The sequence below is a fragment of the Mustela lutreola genome, chromosome X (genome assembly GCF_030435805.1).
Source record: "Mustela lutreola isolate mMusLut2 chromosome X, mMusLut2.pri, whole genome shotgun sequence".
Lineage (NCBI taxonomy): Eukaryota > Metazoa > Chordata > Mammalia > Carnivora > Mustelidae > Mustela > Mustela lutreola.
The window spans coordinates 113,886,216-113,912,801 of NC_081308.1; the positions used below are offsets into that span (position 1 = coordinate 113,886,216).

Sequence of the window (26,586 nt, forward strand, 5' to 3'; positions counted from 1 at the left end):
CAATTTATGTTTTTTAAAACAAACAACATAAAAAATCTTGGTGGAAACTCTACAAGGTCACTACTAGACACTCTTTAACAAATTTACCATAAATGTTCACATTTTTTCAAATCACATTATGATCTAAAGATATGAATGTGCTTTGAATCTAAAAACAAACAACATCAAAAATCTTGGTGAATATTCTACAAGGTCACTACTAGACACTCTTTAACAAATTCACCATAAATGTTAACATTTTTTCAAGTTACACTATGATCTAAAGCTATGAATATGATCTAAAGCTATGAATAGTTCAGAGAGAGCATAATAGTAGGAGATAGGCAAAGGTGAATCCTACAACTATAGTAGTCCATCAGGGACAGGTTCTTTTCTGAGGTCTAAAGAGCAAGTTTTTTTTTTTTTTTAAGATTTTTATTTATTTGACAGATCGCAAGTAGGCAGAGAGGCAGGCAGAGAGAGAGAGGAGGAGGAGGCAGGCTCCCTGCTGAACAGAGAGCCCGATGTGAGGCTTGATCCCAGAACCCTGGGATCATGACCTAAGCCGAAGGCAGAGGCTTTAACCACTGAGCCACCCAGGTGCCCCAGAGCAAGTTATTTTTGACCAAACATCTTTCTTGCCACACAAACTGCATAAAATTCATATGTAGCACACTAGTTATACAACCATCATATAGTATTTGTTCCTCATATCACATTTTACAGGTGTCTGCCTCAATTTGAACTTAACGAACAAATAACCCCTTAATTCCCATATTTAGGTGTTAACATTTCATGGCAAGAAGTATCTTTTGTATGTATAAAGCACTTTATCCTTTAAAAAGCATTTTTTAAATAAATTGTGCTAGTTTATACTTAATAATTTCTTATTTTAAAGTAGTTTGCATATTATACATACTAATAAATCTTTTCCCAACCAACATTGCTTCTACAAATATTAATTTTCATCATATCAATTTCTTACAAAAATGTCTAAACTGAAATTGTTATTCTTTTGCCTATTCCTATTTCTCTGTCTTCTCTTCCCTGATGTGCCTTAGCGACCCTCTGGCCATTTCTACTCCTACTTCTCATACACATTCATGAGCCTTAGTATTTCTGCTCTACCCAAGAGTCTTCATGGCCAAGATTGTGATTACTTTTCTCCTTCTTCCCCATTTAATAAGATGCCATATGCACTTCAGCCAACATGTACTGTACACTTTGTATTATGGTAATTTTTGATTCTTTTTCTCAACTTTGACTGACTCTGGAATTTTTCTGTCATATCACATTGAGAAGATAGTTATGTCTTGCTTCTAAAGTTTTCTTTCCTCCCACACTCTTCTATTGGGTAGATAGATATCTGGGCACACTATTTTCCATCCTTGACCTCTTTCTTTGCTTTCTGAAGGATGATCATTGTGTGTTTGTGTGTGTGTGTGTGCACGCGCACGCGCGTGTGTGTGTCTGTGTGTGTGTGTATAAAATCTTTGGGCAAAAAATTATAATAATCAGGGAGTAGAATTCACACTCCATTTGCCCCGGTAGGGGTAAAGAAATTATTCTGTATGTATGTGTGTGTGTAATTGATAATTTATATAAAATTCTTAGAGTGGTTCCCCTTTCTTTACATCCTCACCACTGTTGGTAAGAATGCAACCTGGTACAGCCACTTTGGAAAACAGTATGGAGGTTTCCCAAGACATTAAAAATAGAGCTACCCTATGACCCAGAAATTGGACTACTAGGTATTTACCCCAAAGATACAGATGTAGTGAAAAGAAGGAGTACATGCACCCCAATATTCATAGCAGCAATGTTCACAATAGCCAAAATGTGGAAGGAGCCAAGATGCCCTTCAACAGATGAATGGATAAAGATGCGGTTCATATAGACACAGGAATATTACTCAGACATCAGAAGGGATGACTACCCACCATTGGCAGCAATGTGAATGGAAGATGGAGGGGATTATGCTGAGTGAAATAAGTCAAGCAGACAAAGACAATTATCATATGGTTTCACTCGTATGTGGAAAATAAGGAATAGCATGGAGGACCACAGGGGAAGGGAGGGAAAACTGAACAGAAAAGATAAGAGAGAGACTCAAACCATGAGAGACTCTGGATTCTGGGGAAAAAAACTGAGGGTTAGAGAGGGGAGGAAAGTGGGAGGATGGGGTAACCGGGTGATGGGTATTAAGGAGGGCAGGTGTGATGATGAACACTGGGTGTTATATGCAACTAATGAATCACTGAACACTACATCAAAAAACTGATGATGTACTATATGCCGGCTAACTGAACATAATAAAAAAAATTCTTAGAGTGGTTCCTGGCACATAACAAGAATTCAATAAATTGTTATTTATTGAAGAGCAATTTTTTAAAAAAACTGCTGAGATATTATAGCAATTTTCTGAAAGTTGCCAAATACTCCTATAATTTGTTTTTCAAAGTCAATTTCCTTTATGCATTTTCCTCTCCAGACTGTACAACAAGGAGCCTCACCACCCCATTCTCTAGTTTTAGAAACACAGTTATATCACATTTCTCTTTGGCTCTCACTTTTATGGCTTTGCTTTTAATCTGGTTGACTCCTATTCCAGTTCCTCTGACCTATGCTTGATATATTTTAAGTAAAGACGGCCCCAAACTTAGGAATGAGTTATGTCCAAAAGTTAACTCATAAGTCATCAGCAAGGAACTCAGAGCACGTTTTCTCCACTGACACAGAGTAGCTACATTCCAAAGGCAGCTCACCAACACCTATTTAGGTCACCATTCTATCACTAATAATACTAAAACCCTTAGGAATACTTTTTTAAAGTATGTTTATTGGAAGATAGGTTTTGAGTCCACATTAGGATTCTAAAAACACAGGCACTGTTAGATGGCATTACTGCTTCAAGAAAAAGTCTGCCATGAAGATCTGTGTAACCACCCTCATGCCCTGATGAGTGTATGGGGAAATCGTGACAAGATATAAAAGTGGAAATCAGGGAACTTCTCTACAGACAACAAATATAATAACTTGCTTCTGTGTGGGGGTCATGCACAATTCAGAGGGCTGCCAATCTCTCTTCATTTCTCTTTATGTTGTTTCTTGTGTCGGATAACTTCCTAACACAATGCCTGGGGCCATTTATTTAACAAACATTTATCAAAAGGCTATTGTATGTCAGAGATAAGAATCCAAGTATGTCATTCTCTGCCTTGGAGAGACTCACATTCGAGTTGGGGAGTAAATAAGCACAGTGAAGTGCTGTAGATACAAATATGTGAGCCATATTTGCACAGGTTACGGAGACCAATTCTAAATGGGCAGTCAGGAAATATTTAATAGAAGAGATGACACCTTTTGTAGTCTTGAGAGAGAAGTAGCTTGCCAGTTGGATAAAGGACAATTTTAGCGGATGCAACACCAACAAGTACAGCAGTACAAAACCCAGCTTGGTGTACTTCCAGATAGTGCCAACAATTTAACTCCCACAGCAGAAGGTGTGGGAAGTGTTTTGGCAATACATAAAACTTGAGAAGAAAGCAGTAGGCCAGATTATAGGGAGACTGTTATGCTATATTAAGGAGCTAGCACTTTATTTACAAGTCAATAAACTATAGCCAAATCCAGCTCTTGGCTTAAAAAGCCCATGAGCTAAGATTAGTTTTTAAATTGTTAAGTAATGTAAGAGAAACAACAACTAAGAAGCCTATTCTACAAAGACCGTGTCTAGACAACAAAGCCTAAAATATTTACTATCTGGCCCTTTACAGAAAAAGTTTGCCGAGCCTTGCTATAGATTGTGGGCAACCATTAAAGATTTTTTGAGCAGATCAGTAAGTAACATGTTCAGAATTGTGTTTTTAAAAGCTCACTTTTACACCCAAAGTATACTATTGACCGAAGAGTTTTAAGACTGGACATAGAGTCAGCTGGGAGGCTATTAATAATCTGAGATCTAATGCAGAACTAACCTAAGGATTTAGCAATAAGGATTTGGAAAAAACTTGGGTCATTAGAGTACCCCTTCCATTTCCACTTTTACTTGCAATTTCATTTACTTTCAATGTGCATTTTCTCAGAAGCAGCTTCTTTAACACAGATATAATAAAGGGCCTCAAGGGTTGGGTTATCTCATCCTGAACATTATTCACTTCTTTTCAACGCTCAATGAGCACATAGAGATATATAGAGAGTAAGGTCTAGAGTCACATAGTTATGTTTTATTTGTATATGACAGCCCCCTTCTCTGACCCAGTATAACTTTGTGTGGCATATAAAATTGCACTTTGTTTATTTAGATATAATGTATATTTAATGTTTATTTAAATATAATGAATGTCCTCTGGCTGCTTTCATGATTTCTGAAGTTCACTCATCACATTTTACTCTTTTAGACATACTGTTACATTTCATGCATCATGAATAGTACCACTATGAACCTTAAAAATTTTATTCTAAAAAATATTATTGGGGCACCTGGGCGGCTCAGTGGGTTAAAGCCTCTGCCTTCAGCTCAGGTCATGATCTCAGGGTCCTGAGATCGAGCCCCACATCGGGCTCTCTGCTCAGCAGGGAGCCTCCCTCCCCCCCCCTGCCGCCTGCCTCTGTGCCTACTTGTGATCTCTCTCTCTCTCTCTCTGTCAAATAAATAAATAAAATATTTTTAAAAAAATAAAAAAATATTATTAAAGAAAGATGGTGTATATAGGCAATAGAATACTATGCAGCCATCAAAAAATAAATTCTTTCCATTTGCAAAGACGTAGATGGAACTAGAGGGTATTATACTAAGCGAAATAAGCCAATCAGAGAAAAACAATTGTCATATGATCTCTCTGATATGAGGAATTTGAGGCAAGGAGGGGGTTCGTGGTGGGAAGGGAGGGAAAAATGAAACAAAATGAGACCAGGGAGGAAGACAAACCTTAAGAGACTCTTAATCTCAGGAAACAAACTGAGGGTTGTTGGGGGGGGATGGGAGGAATGGGGTGATGGGGTGATGGACATTGGGGTGGGCATGTGCTATGGTGAGTGCTGTGAATTGTATAAAACTGATGATTCACAGACCTGTACCCCTGAAACAAATAATACATTATATATAAATATATATATATTTATATATTTTTACATATTTATATATATTTATGTATATAGTTTAGTTATAGTTATAGTTATTCAATATTGGAAGTCCTAGCCACAGCAGACAACAGAAAGAAATAAAAAGTAGGGGCTGTTGCATGGCTCAGTTGTTTGAGCACCAACTCTTGATTTTGGCTCTGGTCATGGTCTCAGGATTGTAGGATCAAGCCCCATGTTGGGTTTTGTGCTGGGTGTGGAGCCTGCTTGAGATTTTCTCTCTCTCTCCCTCTGTCCCTCCTCCACCCCACTCACACATGCTCTCTCAAAAAGAAAAGATAGAAAAGAAAAGAAATAAAAGGCATCCAAATCAGTAAGGAAGAAGTAAAGCTTTCACTATTTGCAGATGACATAATACTACATATAGAAAACCTGGATGTACTGTGTGGTGACTAACGTAACACACACACACACACACACACACAAAAGTCAGTAAGAAAACCTGAAAGACTCCAGCAAAAAACTGCTAGAACTGATAAATTCAGCAAAGTCACAGGATACAAAATCATTCTACAGAAATCTGTTGCATTTCTATATACCAATAATGAAGCAGCAGAAAGAGAAATTAAGACAACAGCCCCATTTACAATGGCACCAAAAATAATAAGATACCTGGGAATAAACCTAACCAAAGAGGTGAAAGACTTGTACTATAAAAACTGTTAAAACACAGATGAAAGAAATTGAAGATGACACAAATAAATGGCAAGACATTCCATGTGGTGGACTGGAAGAACAAATAGTATTAAAATGTCTACCCAAAGCAATCTACACATTTAATGCAATTCTATCAAAATACTAACAGCATTTTTCACAGAGCTATAGCAGACAATCTGCTGAACTGCACTACTTGGTATTTACCCAAGGAATACAAAAATATTAATTCAATACTATTTCTTTATAGTAGCATTATTTGCAATAGCCAAAATACGGAAGCAGCCCAAGTGTCCATAGATGAATAGACAAAGATGTATATGTATATATATACACATATATATGCATATGTGTGTGTGTGTGTATTCAGCCATAAAAAAGAACGAAATCTTGCTCTGTGCAACAATGTGGATGGAGCAAGAGTGTGTATTATGCTAAGTAAAATAAGTCAGTCAGAGAAAGACAAATATCATAGGATTTCACTCATATGTGGAATTTAAGAAACCAAACAAACAAGCAAAGGGGAAATGAGAAAGAGAGAAACCAAGAAACAGACTTAGCTATAGAGAACAAACTGATGGTTGCCAGAGGGGAGGTGAGAGGGGATGGGTGAAATAGGTAATGGGAATTAACGAGTGCACTGGTCCTAATGAGCACCAGGTGATTAAAATAAAAACTTTAAAAATACATATATTGTTGTTTTCCTGCTGGCCTTTCTCGCTTGGAGGAGGTCTGTAGGCAACAGCCATGACACCCAGCCCAAATGCCATGATGTTGAAGCCCCACTTCCACAAGGCCTGGCAGTGTCATGGCCACATGGTTCAACCAGCCAGCAGAGAAGATCCACAGGCTCAAGGCCTGCAAGCCAAGGCACACCACATGGCCTGGAGCACTCGCATCCAGTCCCAGCCAGCCCATCCTGAAGTGCCCTATGGTGAGGTATCACACCAAACTGCAAGCTGGCAGGGCCTTCAGCATGGAATTTATGGGTGGCTGGTCTCCACAAGAAGGTGGCATGGATTACTGGAATCTCAGTGAATCCAAGAAGGCAGAAAAACCCCACAGAATTGCCACAGACCAATGTGAAGTGGCTGAAGGAGAAAGGCTCCAAGCTCATTCTCTTCCCCAGGAAGCCCTAGACCCAAAGAAGGGAGACAGCTCTGCTGAAGAATTCAAATTGACTACCCAGCTGACAGGACCAGTAATGCACATATGGAATGTCTGTAAGGAGAAAGCCAGAGTCATTACAGAGGAGAAGAGGAACTTCAAGGCATTTGCCAGTCTTTGAATGGCATGTGCCAATGCCCGGCTCTTTGGCACCTGGGCAAAAAGGGCCAAGGAAGCTGTAGAACAGGGTGTTGAAAAGAAAAATAAAGTGCCATTGGCAACTTGCAACTATATATATATAATAAATATATAAAACTGCTTATATATAAATAACATGTAAAACTGCTTATATATAATACATATATACATAATGTCAGAGACTTCCAGTTTCTTTTTTTTAAAGATTTTATTAATTTATTTGACAGAGAGAGAGATCACAAGTAGGCAGAGAGGCAGGCAGAGAGAGAGAGGGGAAGCAGGCTCCCCGCTGAGCAGAGAGTCCCACGCGGGGCTCGATCCCAGAACCCTGGGATCATGACCCGAGCCGAAGGCAGAGGCTTAACCCACTGAGCCACCCAGGCGCCCCGAGACTTCCAGTTTCTAAGTTTTTCTTTGCTCATATATCATTCGCTTTCCTTTTTTTAAATCATATTGGGGATTTCCTTCTTATTCTACTATAGATAGAAACCCACAGATATAATCATTCTGTAATATATTGATATAAAAAAACCAGTATGTCATAAACCTTAAATGAACACAAGGTTACATGTCCATTATATCTCAATAAAGCTGGAGCAGAAAGGAAACCCACAAATAAATGTTTGCTTGCCTCATGCAAAAAAATGTCCTAGAATAATAATATCTAAATTTTGCTCAATATATTTTCACAAATATTGTCTCATTTAAGCTTCACAACAATGTGAAATCACTTTACAGATGAGAAATTCAAAGAGCTGGAAGCTGAGAGATTTTTCCAAGTTCGCAAAGCTGGTAAGTGGTAGAAGTGGGACTAAAACCACCTCTGACCCAAGAGCATGTAAATTTCCCGCTGCGCCACATCCATACCAGAAGCAGATTCCGATTTTCTCAACATCTTGTTCATGACATTCACTCACTTTTGAGCTGTGAAGTCTGTTGCTGAGTCACTCTGCTTGCTTTTATGTGCCACTATGTTAGCCTATATCCATTCCTGCATTACAGCTCCATAAAGGACTCTCATAATTGACCTCAAGTCACCGTAACTTATCTGTCTATAATTTCTCAAACACATGACAACCGTCTTCCCTTCTTGCGCATGAGAATATGTAAGTAGACTTGCTTGCTTTCGCTTCTTCCCGATATCATCCAGACTCTTCATCTATTGCTGCATTTGTCATCTTCTCTTTGATTTCCTTATTTCTGTTCTAATTTCTTTCTTTTCTCTGCTCTCCATTAGTTTGTTCTAAAATTGAAAATATCTATTTTTCTCTTCAAAGCATTTGGCTTCCTTTCTTTCCTTGAGAGCTTTCTACAAATTATTTTTTCATCTGTACCAATCTTCTCTGACAGCTTGAAATGAAAGCTGGGCTTCTCTCTCCTTGACCATTCCTCATCTTTTTCAATGCTTTTTCTTACTTAAAGGAATTTGCTCATCTCCCATTTACCTCTGCCAAATTTCCAAGCTTTTAAGAAATTAATTTCAGCTATTACCATTGCATGATCAGAAAAAGTGCTATCTTTCATTTAATACGTCAGACCTCTACTCTCTCTTGCATATAAATCCTGTCAGCCCTACTGGATGACTTCCCTTTTATGTAAGCATAATGCCAAGGACTAGCATACACTTCCAAATAATCTTTCAAGTCTACACTTTTGCACACAATTTTCTAAGTATTCGGCTTCATTGGTTAATTTCCAATTATCTCTGGCCTTATTCCCTTTTCTGAGATGAAACTGAAATGTCCCTCTACTCCAAAACCACTCTACTTTATGAAGAATGAAGAAAGGACACTGCATCCTTAATTTACAAATCCAAACTGTTCTTCTCCCTAATTGATATCCTCCGTCATGTCTTCCAATTCATATCTCCTATCTTTCAAACATTTACATGATGATATTTTACCAAAAATCCTCTGTTGTAGTCTCTCCTTTTCAGTAACAGGAAAACCCAAAGCCATACCATATGAATAATGGACAAGTACTATAAGCAAGCAACAGTATGTTGTGGAAATAGAGAAATCAATTAAATTATTTGTGGGTAAGGAAAACATGGATTAATTATATGATATAAGAATTTGAGGTGGTTTTGAAATAAATAAATAAATAAGATTTTATAAATAGATATAAGATTTTTAGTAAGATTTTAGAGGCTAACACAGGGGCATGCAAAAGCATAAATAAGATTTTAATAAGCAAAATGTGGTATGGGAAATGATCATATTCCAAATGGCAATAAAAAAATGCACCAAAGTGTAAATGCTCATCATAGGATGCATTTTCAGAATGGCTAGTTCCCATTGGCTGAAAGCAAGTGTTGTAAATTAAGAAATATACGGTGGGGGCATGTTTTAGAGCATATTGTTAACCTAAGAATTTCAGTTCTATTGTATAGTAAAGAGTAAACCATTGGAAGTTTTTTAACTGGTGGTGGTAACATAACTGATTCTCAAATCCTTACTGAAAGAATAAACGAAAGAATCAAAGAGATATCCAAATGTTCTATTTGGGTGACTAGGAAGAGAGCAAAACTTAACAAAGGAATGACAGAAGGGGACATGCTGGCTTTGGTCAAAGGGCTCAGCTTTGGATATAATTGAATGTAACGCGCTTGAAAGTCACCTGAATTTAGCTGTTCATCAAATACACAGAGATGCAGGGCTGAGAGGTTGGACATACAGATAAAAACTGGAAGTCCACTACATAGAAAGGATAGTTAAAATTGTAGAGATGAGTGAAATCACCAAGCCCAAAGTCAGAGAAAAAATGAGAAGGAGTATCCAAGAGGAATACCCACCCTTATGGGGTAGGGAGAGAAAGAAGCAAGTTAAGGAGAAAAGTTGTCCTGAGTTAGAAGAAGAATTCAGAGACTGAAATATTATTGAAGCCAAAGAAATAAATGTTTCCAAATGAATGTTTCCAAGATACAGAGGAGGAGGAGTTCTAAGAAGCATTAAGTTCAACAATTAGGAAGTCAACAGTAATCTTCAAATAAGATGTTTCAGTAGACTGGAAGGTACAGAAGCTAGACAGCAGGTGTGAGAAAGTAGAGGCAGCAATTGTAGACTACTCTTCATTGAAGTTTGGTGATAAAAGGAAGGTAAGAAATGAGACAACTCACGAATTTATCAGGATTAAGGGATGAATGCTCTTAGACCTGGAGAATCCTTTGTGTGATTGTAGGCATAAGGAAAGGAATTTGGTACAAAGTAGGATACACACACACACACACGCACATGTACATATATAGATATATACACATATGTGTGTATACATGTGTATGTGTGTATTTAGAGAGAAATAAAGGCAAGAAGAGTGATAGGCAAAGAGGGAAGGGAAGGAAATTGAAGGGAAGGGAAAGAGGGAGGGAATAAAAATATAGGGTAAAAATTGTAGCATGTGAAGTGAGGATAATTACTGAAGCAAGATCCTGAAAAATCAAGATGTGGAATCATTTAACCATGTACATGCAGTAATTAGCTCTGACAGGAAGGCATGTAGGAACTTCTTTCTCAGAGGCAGAAAAAAAGGATAGGTTCAGATACAGGAAAAAGTTAAAGTTAAGGGAGAAAAATTAAAAAATAGACATTCCTCTCTAATCAATCTGAATTTCTTTTTTTAATTAACATATAATGTATTATTCACCCCAGGGGTACAGGTCTGTGAATCACCAGGTTTACATACTTCACAGCACTCACCACAGCACATACCTTCCCCAATGCCCATAACCCCACCACCCTTTCCCTACCCCCCTCCCCCTGGCAACCCTGTTCGTTCTGTGAGATTAAGAGTCACTTATGGTTTGTCTCCCTCCTGATCCCATCTTGTTTCATTTATTCATCTCCTACCCCCAAACCCCCCATATTGCCTCTCCATTTCCTCATATCAGGGAGATCATATGATAATGTCTTCCTCTGATTGACTTACATCACTAAGCATAATACCTTCTAGTTCCATCCACGTCGTCGCAAATGGCAAGATTTCATTTCTTTTGATGGCTGCATAGTATTCCATTGTATATATATACCACATCTTCTTGATCCATTCATCTGTTGATGGACATCTAGGTTCTTTCCATAGTTTGACTATTGTGGACATTGCTGCTATAAACATTCAGGTGCACATGCCCCTTTGGATCACTACATTTGTATCTTTAGGGTAAATACCCAGTAGTTCAATTGCTGGGTCATAGGATAGCACTATTTTAAACTTTTTGAGAAACCTCCATGCTGTTTTCCAGAATGGCTGCACCAGCTTGCATTCCCACCAACAGTGTAGGAGGGTTCCCCTTTCTCCGCATCCTCGCCAGCATCTGTCATTTCCCGAATTGTAAATTTTAGCCATTCTGACTAGCGTGAATTAGTATCTCATTGTGGTTTTGTCAATCTGAATTTCTATTACCCATATCTCTGCTCCTCCTACTTCTGTGTCTAGGACTCCATCTTCAAGGAATGTGTAGTATTTATTTTCTTAAGCCTGTGTCTCTCATTTTCTGCTCTGAGGATGTTTTATGTAGCAAATCCACGTTGTCTCTTTCTTTCAGTAACTACTAGTTTACTCCAGCTGTTTTTTGCTGCCCTTTCACTTTCATTATTTTCCTTTACTTCTTTCTCTCTCCTTACATAACATCCATTTTTATTCTGTCTCTCAATAAACACATGATCCACACAAATTAGTTCCTGTTTCTCTAACTTCTTTTTGTAGACCTTTCCTGATTAGTGAAAATTATAGCTAGTGACTGCTACATTTTTCAAAAGGTTGAGCTGTTAAAGAAAGTGAATTCCAGAGAAGGGATAGCATAGCAGGAAAAAACTTGAATGTATTTATAGGATAAAAGTCAGTAGAAAAGGAAGTCGAGGAATTAAAAACAAAACAAGACAAAGCAAATGGCTTGAGTCTAGAGCAAATGGAAGGAAATGAAACCCAGAGCACAGGTAGAAGGATTTTTCTAAGGCGTAATAAGGATACTTTTCCACTGAGGCAGGAGGGAAAGTAGTTAGTGATGGGTCAAATGTGTACATGTTTGTAGGAAGCAGGGAAAGACTTCAATTATCTGGAATAGTAGGGAGGTCAATTACTGAAAATAAAGGTGGAAGTGATGAAGTAGAAGATGGAAGGAGGCTCATGGAGGTTCCAACAAGCTATTGTGGGAAATGGAGAAGAGAGTGCTCTAGAAAAACATCAAATTATCACAGAGCATGGAGGGTCAAAGGCAGCCTAAAAGCCATAAGTATTTAGAAATACAAATCCATATAGTTGTGATATCTCATCTTAGCAATACTTAGAAGCCTTCATATAGAAAACAATGGCCTGGATATAATCTAAGTATAGAAAAAGAGATGCATTAATTCAGGGGAAAATAAGATAGAGATAGATTCCAATGTCTCACTAGAGTACATTGTGCTTGAGAAACTATAGGAGTTTGTTAAGACTGAAAGTATAATAAATGAAACTCGAAAAGTTTATGAGGAACCTAACTATTTATGTCCTCAATTCCTTTGGCAATGGGTATTCAACGAATTGTTTTGAGGATGAGAATGACTTGATTTGAAAATACCACTAAAGGATATCTGTGGAGAGTAGATAGGGGGAGATATTGGAGGTAGAGGCTACTTACAAAGTTATTTAAATAGTACAGATAAGAGGACCTACACAGAGGTGGGCACAGAGAAGAGGAAATGGATTGGAGAGAACTACAGAGATGTTTGGTTGAGGATAATTGAGAAACTTTGGTGACTAAATGAGATTTTAGTTCATTTAATTGTTGTACTTCTTCCGACAGATCCTTATTACTCTCTTCTGCAGCTGATAATGATCCCTCCTCTGGTAAAAGCCAAGAGGAAAAATATTAGAACTAAATGCATGTAAAACTCATACGGTATACTTGAAACTTGTACAGTCTAACAGAAAGAGCATGGGCTTTGGAGTAAGAGAGTCCTGGGTTCTAAACCCATGTCCACTGCTTACTATCTGCATCGTTTGGCATAGATAACTTCACTGGGCTTTAATTTTTCCTGCATAAAAAGAGGATCATATCTATTTTCCAGAGGCATTGTTAGGTTTAAGTGAAATACTGAAAACATGTATAGGTGGTAGGTGGTTTGAACACCTCCTAGTATATAGTAAATACTCAAAAGTGGTAGCTAGTTCTGTTTCCATTGTTTTGTTGCCAATAGTATCTTTCCTATTATATCAGTGTTCATGTAGTGCTTTTCCCAGGTTTGGCTGCATCCCCCAGGGCTAGTTTTATAGTGTCACAGCCTGCTCCTGCCTTTGCACTAAAGTCATAGCAGCCCACATTGCAGAGAGGTAACTCCCCAAATATCACTAAATAAACCACTGTGCTTTAAGTACCCTGTGTGTTTAGATCACATTGTGTGGAGGACCTTCCCTGCCTCTTGTCCCACCACTGAGCTGACTGGCACTAGACTTACACCAATGGCAGAGGCTGTCCCTCAAATAAGACTGCATTTTCCTGACAAATAAAACCACACCACACATAAATTGCTTCTTAAATCATGTGTTTTATGGTTGCCATACTGTACGTACAAATAAACCTCATATCATCCTATATGTCATATATTAATATGTTACATCCATATTTTCCCTCACGTCTCACATACAACTACCTGAAAAAGTTACCAAGTGGAAGAAGCCTCTCCAATCCCATCACATAAAGAGCTCTTCCACAAGCAAAATCTGCAGTAGCTAGACCCCAGAAATTCAACTATTGGGACACTGAAAGGTTTACTTCTGGTGGTAGACATAAATTTAGTTGTTCCAATGGTGAACTAGATGTAACCAACTAGAGTAGAAGGTGGTGTGAGGCTATACATGGAAGTTTGAATGGGCAGGTCAGTCAAACATAACTTTTGTCCCAATTCTAGGAGGTCATACAGAGTATCATTCAAGAAATACTAAAATGTGACTGGAACCCTGCATAAACCAAAGGTTTATCACACTGTAATTGGAATGGGAAAGTCTGCTTTCATCTTTAGTCTTTTGAGTATAGGAAGTCATTTTATGTCTACTCAGATCCCAAACTGAAGAATAACTGGGTCTCCCAGAACTTGTTTAGATAGTCAGAGATGAAGGAGTACCATTTTAAGTCCTACATCACCATTGTTCAATTGCTAGTTGTTGAGAAAATTGTCCCCAGCCTGGAATGTTGAAAGCAAGGAGATGAATCTTCTCCATAGCCTGTTATTGGTCTATTCCTTGCACTTCTGAAAAGCAGTGCTGGGGGAAGTAACTTAAAATAAAACACACTGAACAAAGGGCCACAAGTTGCAACTGGGTTAAAGACCTCAAGTTTGATAAGGCCAAGCACTAGCTGCCAACAAAGAAAGTGAGAAATGCCAAACATGAGAAACTTTAAGTAACTCTCTACTTATACTCATGGGTAAAGTCTTTGTGAAATACACTTTCACAAAAAGGGGAATGAAAAAGAAGTAAACAATTACAATGCAGTATGGAAAATGTTACAACACAGGTAAACACAAGAGTCCATAGGATTATGGTGACATATAACAGGGACATAGAGGATGGGGTAACCAAGGAGGGCTTCCTGTAAGATATGACATCTGAAATGAGATCTGAGGAATGAATACGATTTTATCTGATGGAGAAGTTGTGGCAGGTGTTCCACAAAGGAAGAAAATAGCCTATCCAAAGGAGTGAAGGCATGAAAAATGAAAATCATGTACAAACTGCAAGAAGCTCTGCTTGGCTGGATACAGATTTTGAAGGAGTAATGAGGAGATGGCAAGATAGGACAGAAGAGAGAATGGCAAGAGGCTAGAGCAAGGAACAGAAACCAGATCACATGGGGCCTTCAGTGGCACTATACTGTAAACTCCATACATGTTATGAGCATAATAATCAAGCCTGTGAAAGCATAGATTGTATGTTTTGTTCATGAATTCCTCCTCAATGTCTCTAATATAGTACACAGCACAGAGCAGATGCCCCCAAAGAAATATGAGTGAATTTTAAGCTAAAGCAATAATTTACACATTATCCTGAAGGCTAAGAATGTCCATTAAATGATTTCAAGCAGAGAAGTAACATGGTTAGATTTACATTTGAGATAAACTCTGGTTGCTGGATGATGAATAAATGGAAGAAGTTAACATTGCATATGAGGAGAACATCTTTAAGACCATTGTAGTACTCCAGAGAAGATGGTAGCCAGTGATGAGGAACTTGGAAAACTGTGTGAATTCAAGAGATACTTAGGAAATAGAATGAAATGAATGCAGTAACTGGATGAGAAAGAAGATGGAAAGAAGAATCTGTCAAAGATGATACCACCAGTTTGATGACTTGAAGATGGTACTATTTACTAAGATGGGGAATACTGGGAAATGAACAAATCTGTGAGGCAAAGAAGGAGTATGGTAGGTAAGGTTTTGGCATAGGGTATAAGTGTGAGGAGAGTGGGTGGTGAGGAGAGTAAGGAAACACTAGTCTCATTTTGGAAATTTTGAGTTGAAGATGTGTGATGGATACGCAGGTGACTATATATCTGGGAGCTGGTTGCATATATACCTGAAGCTCAGAAGAAAAATCTGGAAATACATATTTTGAAATCTGTATTCAGATGGTAGTTCAGAGTATATATGTCCCTGTTAGTGGCTCTTTCAATGTCTCCTCTCATGTCTGTGGCCCAAGGAGCTCTGCCTAAAAAGTTAGGCCACCATTACCTGAATTCCTAAAGCAGTAATCTTCTTCCTCATGTCACCAAACCCAGCGAGGCCTCAATGGCACCATCTGATAAATCCTTCAGGAAACCGGGGGAAATTCTCTTCATTCCACAGAGTTATAGCAGGTTCTACTGATACCTGGAACTTTGAACTTCTAATGGCACAAAGGTGCCCTCCGGTGTTCAGTGTGATGCATTCAGGGGCAAAGAGAGAACAGAATTAGGGACCTTTGCTCTTAAACAGCACCATTGCCCTGTCATTCTCGCTTTTGGGGAAATTCACAAACCACATGGAACCCCAGATTAGGAGAGACTGTAGGTACTTCAGATTCTGGCAAGGAATGAGGAGAGTTGAACTTGCAATATTTTTTTTCAGTAGCCCCACCAGGTAGAAGATAACCTATAATACCATTTGTTAAGTGGAAAGAATAAGCCCTGCAGGTCTGGGTTCTCAGAAAGTCTTAGGGGAAATTACAAGATGGATTGGTCAGAATCCTATTATTTTTTCAGAAGTAACAAGTCTCAGGGCATGAACACAGATGTGTCTGCAAAACTAGAGAAACAAAGGAACCCATGCCAGAGGCCTCCCGGACACACTAGACTCTGAATGCATACTAAAACAAAGCTAACCACTTTGTTCACAAGTAACCACCTCCACTACTGGAAAAGTGTCGGTATACTAACTAGGGTCTCATGTGAGAGTGGGAGATTCGTTTTTTACCCTTACCTGTGAAAGGCAGTGAGGAGAGCGTTTTATAACAGAATTCTGGGTGGTATGATCTGGCCTTTATTCTGGTAACCAGATACCAAGGTCATCTTAGTTTAAATGGACACTGTCTTAGATGTCCCATGTTGGGAGGGGCAGAGATAATTGAATTGACATGCTCAAGAGATAACGTGAAAAAAAAAAGTATTATCAGTGTGTTACTGCTCATATCCACTTCCTGGTCTATTGCCTTGTGAGAGTAAGATCCAAGTACCTAACTATATCTTAAAGAAATCTATGTTCTTCATCTTATACTGGACTTCCATCTTAAGTTCTAGCTATGCTCACTATGGCCCTACACCAACTGTTACTTCCTTACCTGGGATTCCAGACAGATATGCCAGTTACCAGAAGGCATTTTCAGAATTTAAGGCAAAATTATATGTGATTATGATTAATCTGGGATCCAGGGCTCATGGTTACATCAAGCACTTTAATCGTTTCCTGAGACCAAGTCCTTCCAATTATATATAGATAACAACTGTGGCAGAAGCACATCAGGTCCCTCTAATAGGCAGACCCAGAAGCTCAGCTTGTGCCAGCTGTACAATTATTAGAGTGCTTACTAAGTATCAGGCACCAGTACAATACTAGGAAGGTCACATTCCTGGAATCCTTTGATTTTTAGCAGACAGCGCAGACAGTCAGGTTTTGAGGCCAGATCATCACCCTAACAAGCATGTCCTGGTAAATTATCTAAACTGATAACTTTAGGGGGCACTTATCTCCAGCTATAATTAAACAAAATGATCTGGCAGAGGAAATTCATGCTGGTGCTGGACTAAAAGTCAGGTATACCCAAACACAAAAATGAAAAGAACAGACTAATAGGCTTCCCTCTATTTAGAAAACCTGTCCTCTATAGTTAAGAGTATCTTATGGCTTGCCTCTTAATGAAAGAGAACAAACTGAGGGTTGATGGAGGGAGGGAGGTGAGTGACAGGCTAATTGGGTGATAGGGATTAAGGAGGGCACTTGTGATGAGCACTGGGTTTTATATGTAAGTGATGAATCACTAAATTCTACTCCTGAAACCAATACTACACTATATGTTAACTAACTTGAATTTAAGTAAAATCTTGGAAGAAAAGAATAAAGAGCTTTTTATGAGTGGTACAAAAAAATTTTAAAGTAAAGTATACCACCTGTAAAAAACAGGGTTTTATAGCCCAGGCACTAGTGACGTTCAAGTTAGGTAATTCTTTGTCAGGGGCAGGTCCGAGGGTGCTGTCCTGTACATTGTAGGATATTTAGCTGCATCCCTGGTCTCTACCCACTATATGCCAGAAACAACACTCTCAACATCATGTGACAACCAAAAAATGACTCCAGACATTGTCACATGTTCCTTGGGGGAAACAGGGACACAAAATCACTGATAGTTGATAGCCACTGGTATAGAGTCTTCAACACAGTACTTGGCAATTTTATTGCACTCTGTACCTCAGTTTCCCTACCTGCAAAATCAGCCTTAAGAATGGTGCCTGATTCACAGCAAAGGAAATAGTCAACAAAACAAAGAGGCAACCCACAGAATGGGAGAAGTTATTTGCAAAAGACACTACAGAAAAAGGGCTGATATCTAATATCTATAAAGAACTCCTCAAACTCAACACACACAAAACAGATAATCACATCAAAAAATGGGCAGAAGACATACAAATGGCTAACAGACATATGAAAAAATGTTCATTGTCATTAGCCATCAGGGAGATTCAAATCAAAACCACATTGAGATACCACCTTATATGAGTCAGAATGGCCAAAATCAACAAGACAGTAAACAAAAAGTGTTGGAGAGGATGTGGAGAAAGGGGAACCCTCTTACACTGTTGGTGGGAATGCAAGTTGGTGCAGCCACTTCAGAAAACAGTGTAGAAATTCCTTATGAAATTAAAAATAGAGCTACCCTATGATCCTGCAATTGCACTACTGGGTATTTACTCCAAAGATACAGATGTAGCGGAAAGAAAGGCCATGTATACCCCAATGTTCATAGCAGCAATGGCCACAGCCACCAAACTGTGGAAAGAGCCAAGACGCCCTTCAATAGATGAATGGATAAAGAGGCTATGTCCATATATACAGCGGAGTATTATACCCCCATCAGAAAGGATGAATACCCAATTTTTGTATCAACATAGATGGGACTGGTGGAGATTATACTGAGTGAAATAAGTCAAGCAGAGAGAGTCAGTTATCATATGGTTTCATTTATTTGTGCAGCATAAGGAATAACACGGAGGACATGGGAAGATGGAGAGAAGTAACTTGGGGGAAATCGGAGGGGGAGACAAACCATGAGAGACTGTGGACTCTGAGAAACAAACTGGGAGTTTGGGAGGGGAAGAGGGGGGAGGTTGGGTGAGCCTGGTGGTGGGTATTAAGGAGGGCACGTATTGCATGGAGCACTGGGTGTGGTGCATAAACAATGAATCTTAGAACACTGAAAAAAATAAAATAAAATAAATTACAAAAAAAAAGACTGGTGCCTAATTCATAGATTAGTGTGAAGAGTAAATGAGACACATAAACGATGTAGATGGGTAATGTAATATGATGAAGTAAGTAACATCATACAATATTGATGGCTTAGTAGAATACCTTGCACATGTTAGAGCTTTTAAAACAAAAAGCTACAATGTGAGGCAATGATGTGTAAATTAACTTGATTGTGGTGATTATTTCACAATGTATATGTATATTAAATCATCACGTTGTATACCTTTAAAATAAATCTCATTGTACAACCTAAATATATATAATTTTTATTTGTCCATCATACCTCATAAAGCTGGGGCGGGGAGACACACAAAGAAGAAGGAGGAAGAGGAGGAGGAGGAGAAGAGGAAGGAGAAGAGAAGAAGGAAGAGAAGGAGAAGGACAAGAAAAGAAGAAGAAGAAGAGGAGGAGGAGGAAAAGGAGGAAGAGGAAGAGGAAAAGGAGAGGAAGGAGAAGGACAAGAAAAGAAGAAGAGGAAGAGAAAGAAGGAGAAAAAGTAAAAGAAAGAAAGAAAGAAAGAAATTGTGTCCTTAAACACCATGTCTAGGCAAAGACATTTATGCCCAATAATTGCTCAAGGTATTGATTAAAGTTTACATAGACTTCTGGGGGGGATTTATATCTACTATAACATTCTCCAATATAATAGCATCAGGGAGACCTGTAGCTAAAACAAGAATTACCTTTGGTAATCAAGGTTAAAATATACCATCCACAGCCCCTATATGTATCTCTAAGAGTCCATAACATTAGACTTTAACTTGCTCCATTTCCACTGCCATAACTTCAATCTGATGATTATGGAATTTTCTCACTAAAGATGGCACACTTTATCCCTATTCTGGTTCTCAATCCTTTCGCATCTGTAGTAATTCAAACTATTGATCTACTTAGCTTCCAGGATCTTTGAAGTTTCCAACTATAAGATAAAGTTTGAAGAGTACTATTGAAAGCCCTTCATAATGGTATCCACTATTAATGACTAAATGGCCACAACAAATTTTTGAGGAATAACTTCTGATGTCCTATCTACTGACAACTCAGAAGAGTTTGGCTGCAACATAACACATTCTTTTACACGAGACATCTCCTACAAAGCAATCATATTTTCTACCCCCCAAACAACTAATACCCACTAACTGATAAGCACTATGAGAACTGCAAGATCTTCAAAAGGGCTTGAATCCAAGGACTGATACATATTGGGGGAGGATATTCGTATGAGAAATTCTATATAACTGCATATAGGCAAGCACCTATCATCCGTGCTGAAGGATGGTTACTTGAGACTTTTTGAGGTGATAGTCAACTGCCATGCTCTTTGGATGCCAACTGCCCTCTTCATTTGCATACATTTTACTTTCGACCATTCTCTAGAATGTCTGTTCTCTGGGAACCTAGGGCCACTAACCATCCTCAAACAGACCCAAGAAACTAGCAAAGAGAACCAGAGTACATCACAGAGAAAGGGCTAGACTTTTGGCAGGGAAACTACCAAAACCAATTAAGAAAACTATTTTGCACAGAAGCAGCCACAGAAACATATTTTCAGAGGAACCCTCCTAAACTGTTGGTGGGAATGCAAGCTGGTGCAGTAACTCTGGAAAACAGTAGGGAGGTTCCTCAAAAAGTTGAAAATAGAGCTACCCTGTGGTCCAGCAATTGCACTACTGGGTATTTTCCCTAAAGATACAAATGTAGTGACCTGAAGGGGCACCTGCACCCCAATGTTTATAGCAGAAATGTCTGCAATAGCCAAAGAATGGAAAGTCTAGATATCCATCAACAGATGAATGGATAAAGAAGACGTAGTGTGTATACATATGTATACACACATATATATGTACATATATACATATATATGTATACACACACAATGGATATTGTGTAGTCATCAAAAAATGAAATCTTGGATTTTGATGGATTAGCCAAACTATGGAAAGAACCTAGATGTCCATCAACAGATGAATGGATCAAGAAGATGTGGTATATATACACAATGGAATACTATGCAGCCATCAAAAGAAATGAAATCTTGCCATTTGCGACAACATGGATGGAACTAGAGCGTATCATGCTTAGCGAAATAAGTCAAGCAGAGAAAGACAACTATCATATGATCTCCCTGATATGAGGAAGTGGTGATGCAACATGGGGGATTAAGTGGGTACGAGAAGAATAAATGAAAGAAAATGGGATTGGGAGGGAGACAAACCATAAGTGACTCTTAATCTCACAAAACAAACTGAGGGTTGCTGGGGGGAGGGGGTTTGGGAGAAGAGGATGGGATTATGGACATTGGGGAGGGTATGTGCTTTGGTGAGTGCTGTGAAGTGTGTAAACCTGGTGATTTACAGACCTGTACCCTTGGGGATAAAAATATATGTTTATAAAAAATAAAAAATTATACTTTAAAAAAATGAAATCTTGCCATTTGCAACAATGTGGATTGAACTAGAGGGTATTATGTTAAGCAAAATAAGTCAACCAGATAAAGACAATTATCATATAATCTCACTGATATGAGGAATTTGAAAAACAAGACAGGAGATCATAGGGGAAGGGGGGAAATGAAACAAGATGAAACCAGAGATGGAGACAAACCTTAAGAGACTTAATCTCAGGAAATAAACTGAGGGTTGCTGAAGAGGAGGTGAATGGGAGGAATGAGATCGCTGGGTGACAGATACTGGGGAGGGTATGTGCCATGTTGAATGCTATGAATTGTGTAAGATTGATGAATCATAGACCTGTGCCACTGAAACAAATAATATATTATATGTTAATAAAAATAATAAATAAATAAATAAATAAGATCTGGAGCTTGAGCCCCACTTTAGGGGTATAGATTACATTAAAAAATAAAAACCAAGGGGGGGCAAGATGGCAGAGAAGTAGGAGACACTGTTTTAACCAGTCCCCTAAAGTGAGCTGATTATCTACCAGAAAGAACAGTCTGAACACTCATGAAATCAGCCTGAGATGTAAAATTATACACTTCTGGATCTCTACGGGGGCAGAAGATGCCAGTGGTGATTTAAAGCAGTGGAGTTTTAACAATCAGACTGATATCAGAGGAAAAAATAAAAACGAAATATCACATTGCAAAAAAAAAAGGAAAGAAGAAGGAAACATACTTTCAGAAAAATCTTCCAGAAGGCACTGTTTTTCCACAAGTCAAATTTCTGACCTGCCTCTACCAAAGAAAAAGGTAATGAAGTAATGTGATAATGTCAAAATATTTCAGTGCTACCTACCTACCATGTCTGTAACTGCATCAAAGAGCTCTAGGGGGAAAAAAAGACAAAGCAAGCATCTGAATTCTAGTTCAAATAACCTCCTCTTGCATTAGCTATCTTTGGTTCCTGAAGCTCTTGGTTTTTCATGTAAGTTACAAATACCAGAAATTAAGATAACTTAACTGTAACTCTTGGACACATTCTTTCCTGAACAAGTTTAGAATTGCCCCTGCCAACATTTTCTTTTTTAATTCATCTTCTTTTGGGCACCTTCGACAGGATCAAACCAACTCTGGATTGACACATTCTTTTCCTTATTAATGCCTTCAGTAGGTTTTCTGCCTATATTCACTCTTAAAGATGACTTTGCATATCTCTGCTATAATTCCATTTTATGCTAGCTTTCAAGCTATATAATATTAAGTTCCCCAACTGACTTTAAGATGAGCCCTATAACCACACCATTATCTTTTGTCTGCAGGAAATTTCTGAAGTGTGGTACATGTAGAGGGAAACCAAGTAAAGTGAAACAGTATGAATAAGTTGAAAAGACAGAGACTGTATTCTATAGAAGTTAAGGTAGCTGGAGAGGAGTCAAGATGGTGGAGAAGTAGCAGGCTGAGATGACATCAGGTAGCAGGAGATCAGCTAGATAGCTTAGCAAACCATTCTGAACACCTACAAATCCAACAGGAGATTGAAGAGAAGAGCGGCAATTCTAGAAACAGAAAATCGACCACATTCTGAAAGGTAGGAAAAGCAGAGAAGTGAATCCAAAGAGACGGGAAGATAGACCCCGGGGGGAGGGGCCAGCTCTCGGCAAGTGGCAGAGCAATGGAGCACAAAATCAGGACTTTTAAAGTCTGCTCCACTGAGGGACATCACTTCAGAGGCTAAACCAGGGTGAAGCCCACGAGGGGACAGCATGGCCTCAGGTCCCACAGGGTAACAGAAGGATCGTGGGTGTATGAGTGTCGCAGAGCTCACAGGGGTTAGAACAGGGAAGCCGGCTACAGAGACAGAGCTGAGGAGTGAGCTCTCAACTCCGGGTTACCTTGAACCAGTCACAGGCTGGATGAGCTCAGAGCGCAGCCAGAGGCCAGGGAGATGGGGGTGATTGAGCGCATTTCTCTGAGGGCGTACTGAGGAGTGGGGCCTCGAGCTCTCGGCTCCTCCAGGCCAGAGATTGGGAGGCCACCATTTTCATTCCCATCCTCTGGAACTCTATGGAAAGCATTCAGGGAACAAAAGCTCCCGAAAGTGAACCCAAGCAGATTACTTAGCCTGGCTTCTGGTAAGGGCGGTGCAATTCCGCCTGGGCAAAGACACTTGAGAATCACTACAAAAGGCACCTCCCCCAGAAGATCAACAAGAAATCCAGCCCAGACCAAGTTCACTTACCAAGGAGAACAACGGAATTCCAGAGGAGTTCTCCACATGATTCTTTAGTCTTGTAAAGTTAATTAATTTTTTAAATTTTGTTTTCTTCTGCCAAATATTTTTAACTTTTACCCTTTCCTCTTTTAACATTTTTTAACTAGTTTATCTTAACAATATCTTTCATTAAAAAAAAATCTTTTTTGAACCTTCATTATTATAGTAATATTTTATCCTTCACTGTATCTAACTTTATTTTTTGTATACACATAGGGTTTTTTCTTCTAAATAAATTTGGGGTACAACTTCTTCTAATAGATCAAAATACACCTTAAATCTAGCACAAGACTTTGCTCTAGTCTCCAGCCTGAGCAAATTCTCTCCACTTTCTTTTTCTTTATTCTCCCAACCAACTTATCTTATCAACTCCTTTTTTAGAAAAAAAAAATTTTTTTTTAATTTTCATCTTTATAGTCATATTCCATCCCTGCATCATGTTTACCCTTATATACGTTTTTCATTTTTTAAAATTTTGGGAGGTAGTTTCTTCTAAGAGACCAAAATACTCCCTAAATTAAGTGGGTGACCCTGTTCTAGTCACCAGTCTAATATATATATTTTCTTTTTTATATTTTTTCTTTTTTTAATTTGTTTTCTGAACTTCTTTTTACTCCCTGTCTTCCCCCTATGATTTGGGGTCTCTTCTGCTTTGGTTAAAGCACATTTTCCTGGGGTCTTTGCCACACTTTTAGTATTATACTGGCTCCTTATAATATATATTCTTATCTGGAGAAAATGACAAGGCAGAAAAACTGACAACAACAACAAAAAAGAACAAGAGGCAGTAACAAAGGCTAGGGACCTAATCAATAAGGACATTGGTAATATGTCAGATCTAGAGTTCAGAATGATGATTCTCAAGGTGCTAGCCAGGCTCGAAAAAGGCATGGAAGATATTAGAGATACCCTGTCTGGAGAAATAAAAGCCCTTTCCAGAGAAATAAAAGAACTAAAATCTAACCAAGTTGAAATCAAAAAAGCTATTAATGAGGTGCAATAAAAAATGGAGGCTCCTACTGCTAGGATAAATGAGGCAGAAGAGAGAATTAGTGATATAGAAGACCAAATGAAAGAGAATAAAGAAGCTGAGCAAAAAAGAGAGACAAACAACTACTGGACCATGAGGGGAGAATTGGAGAGATGAGTGATACCATAAGATGAAACAGCATTAGAATAATTGGGATTCCAGAAGAAGAAGAAAGAGAGAGGGGAGCAGAAGGTACATTGGAGAGAATTACTGTAGAGAATTTCCCTAATATAGCAAAGGGAACAAATATCAAAATCCAAGAGGTGCAGAGAACCTCCCTCAAAATCAAAAAGAATAGGTCCACAACCTGTCATCTAATAGTAAAACTTACAAGTCTTAGCGACAAAGAGAAAATCCTGAAAGCAGCCCGGGACAAGAAGTCTGTAACATACAATGGTAAAAATATTAGATTGTCAGTGGGCTTATCCACAGAGACCTGGCAGTCCAGAAAGAACTAGCATGAAATATTCAGAGCACTAAACGAGAAAAACATGTAGCCAAGAATACTATATCCAACTAGGCTATCATTGAAAATAGAGAGATAAAAAAGCTTCCAGGACGAACAAAAATGAAAATAATTCGTAAACACCAAACCAGGCCTACAGGAAATATTGAAAGGGGTCCTCTAAGCAAAGAGAGAGCCTAAAAGTAGTAGTTCAGAAAGGAACAGAGACAATACACAGTAATAGTCACCTTACAGGCAATACAATGGCACTAAATTCATATCTCTCAATAGTTACCCTGAATGTAAATGGGCTAAATGCCCCAATCAGAAGACATAGGGTATAAGAATGGATTAAAAGAAAACAAAACCAATCAACATTCTGTCTACAAGAAACTCATTTTCGACCCGAAGACACCTCCAGATTTAAAATGAGGGGATGGAAAACAATTTACCATATTAATGGACATCAAAAGAAAGCTGGGGTGGCAACCCTTATATCAGATCAATTAGATTTTAAGCCAAAGACTATCAAAAGAGATGAGGAAGGACACTATATCATACTCAAAGAATCTGTCCAACAAGAAGATCTAACAATTTTAAATATCTATGCCCCTAACATGGGAGCCGTGAACTATATAAACCAATTAATAATGAAATCAAAGGAACACATCAATAGTAATATAATAATAGTAGGGGACTTTAACACTCCCCTCACTGAAATGGACAGATCATCCAAGAAAAAGATCAACAAGGAAATGAAGGCCTTAAATGACACACTGGACCAGATGAATATTACAGATATATTCAGAACATTCCATCCCAAAGCAACAGAATACACATTCTTCTCTAGTGCACATCAAACATGCTCCAGAATAGATCATATCCTGGGTCATATATCATGTCTCAACTGGTATCAAAAGATTCGGATCATTCCCGGCATATTTTCAGACCACAATGCTCTAAAGCTAGAACTCAACACAAGAGGAAATTTGGAAAGAACCCAAATACATGGAGACTAAACAGCATCCTTTTAAAGAATGAATGGGTCAACCAGGAAATTAAAGAAGAATTGAAAAAAATTCACGTAAACAAATGATAATGAAAACACAACAGTTCAAAGTCTGTGGGACACAGCAAAGGAAGTCCTGAGAGGAAAATATATAGCGGTACAATCCTTTCTCAAGAAACAAGAAAGGTCTCAGGTACACAACCTAACCCTACACGTAAAGGAGCTAGAGAAAGAACAAGAAAGAAAGCCTAAACCCAGCAGGAGAAGAGAAATAAAAAAGATCAGAGCAGAAATCAATGAAATAGAAACCAAAAAAACCAAAACAAAACAAAACAATAGAACAAATCAACAAAACTAGGAGCTGTTTCTTGGAAAAAATT

The 26,586-nt window shown here is 38.4% G+C and overlaps 1 pseudogene; it reads left to right on the forward strand.

Annotated features, from left to right (window-relative positions):
* The first annotated feature begins 6,522 nt into the window (after window positions 1–6,522).
* On the forward strand, window positions 6,523–12,945 carry LOC131821074 (large ribosomal subunit protein eL13-like; annotated as a pseudogene).
* Window positions 12,946–26,586: the final 13,641 nt, after the last annotated feature.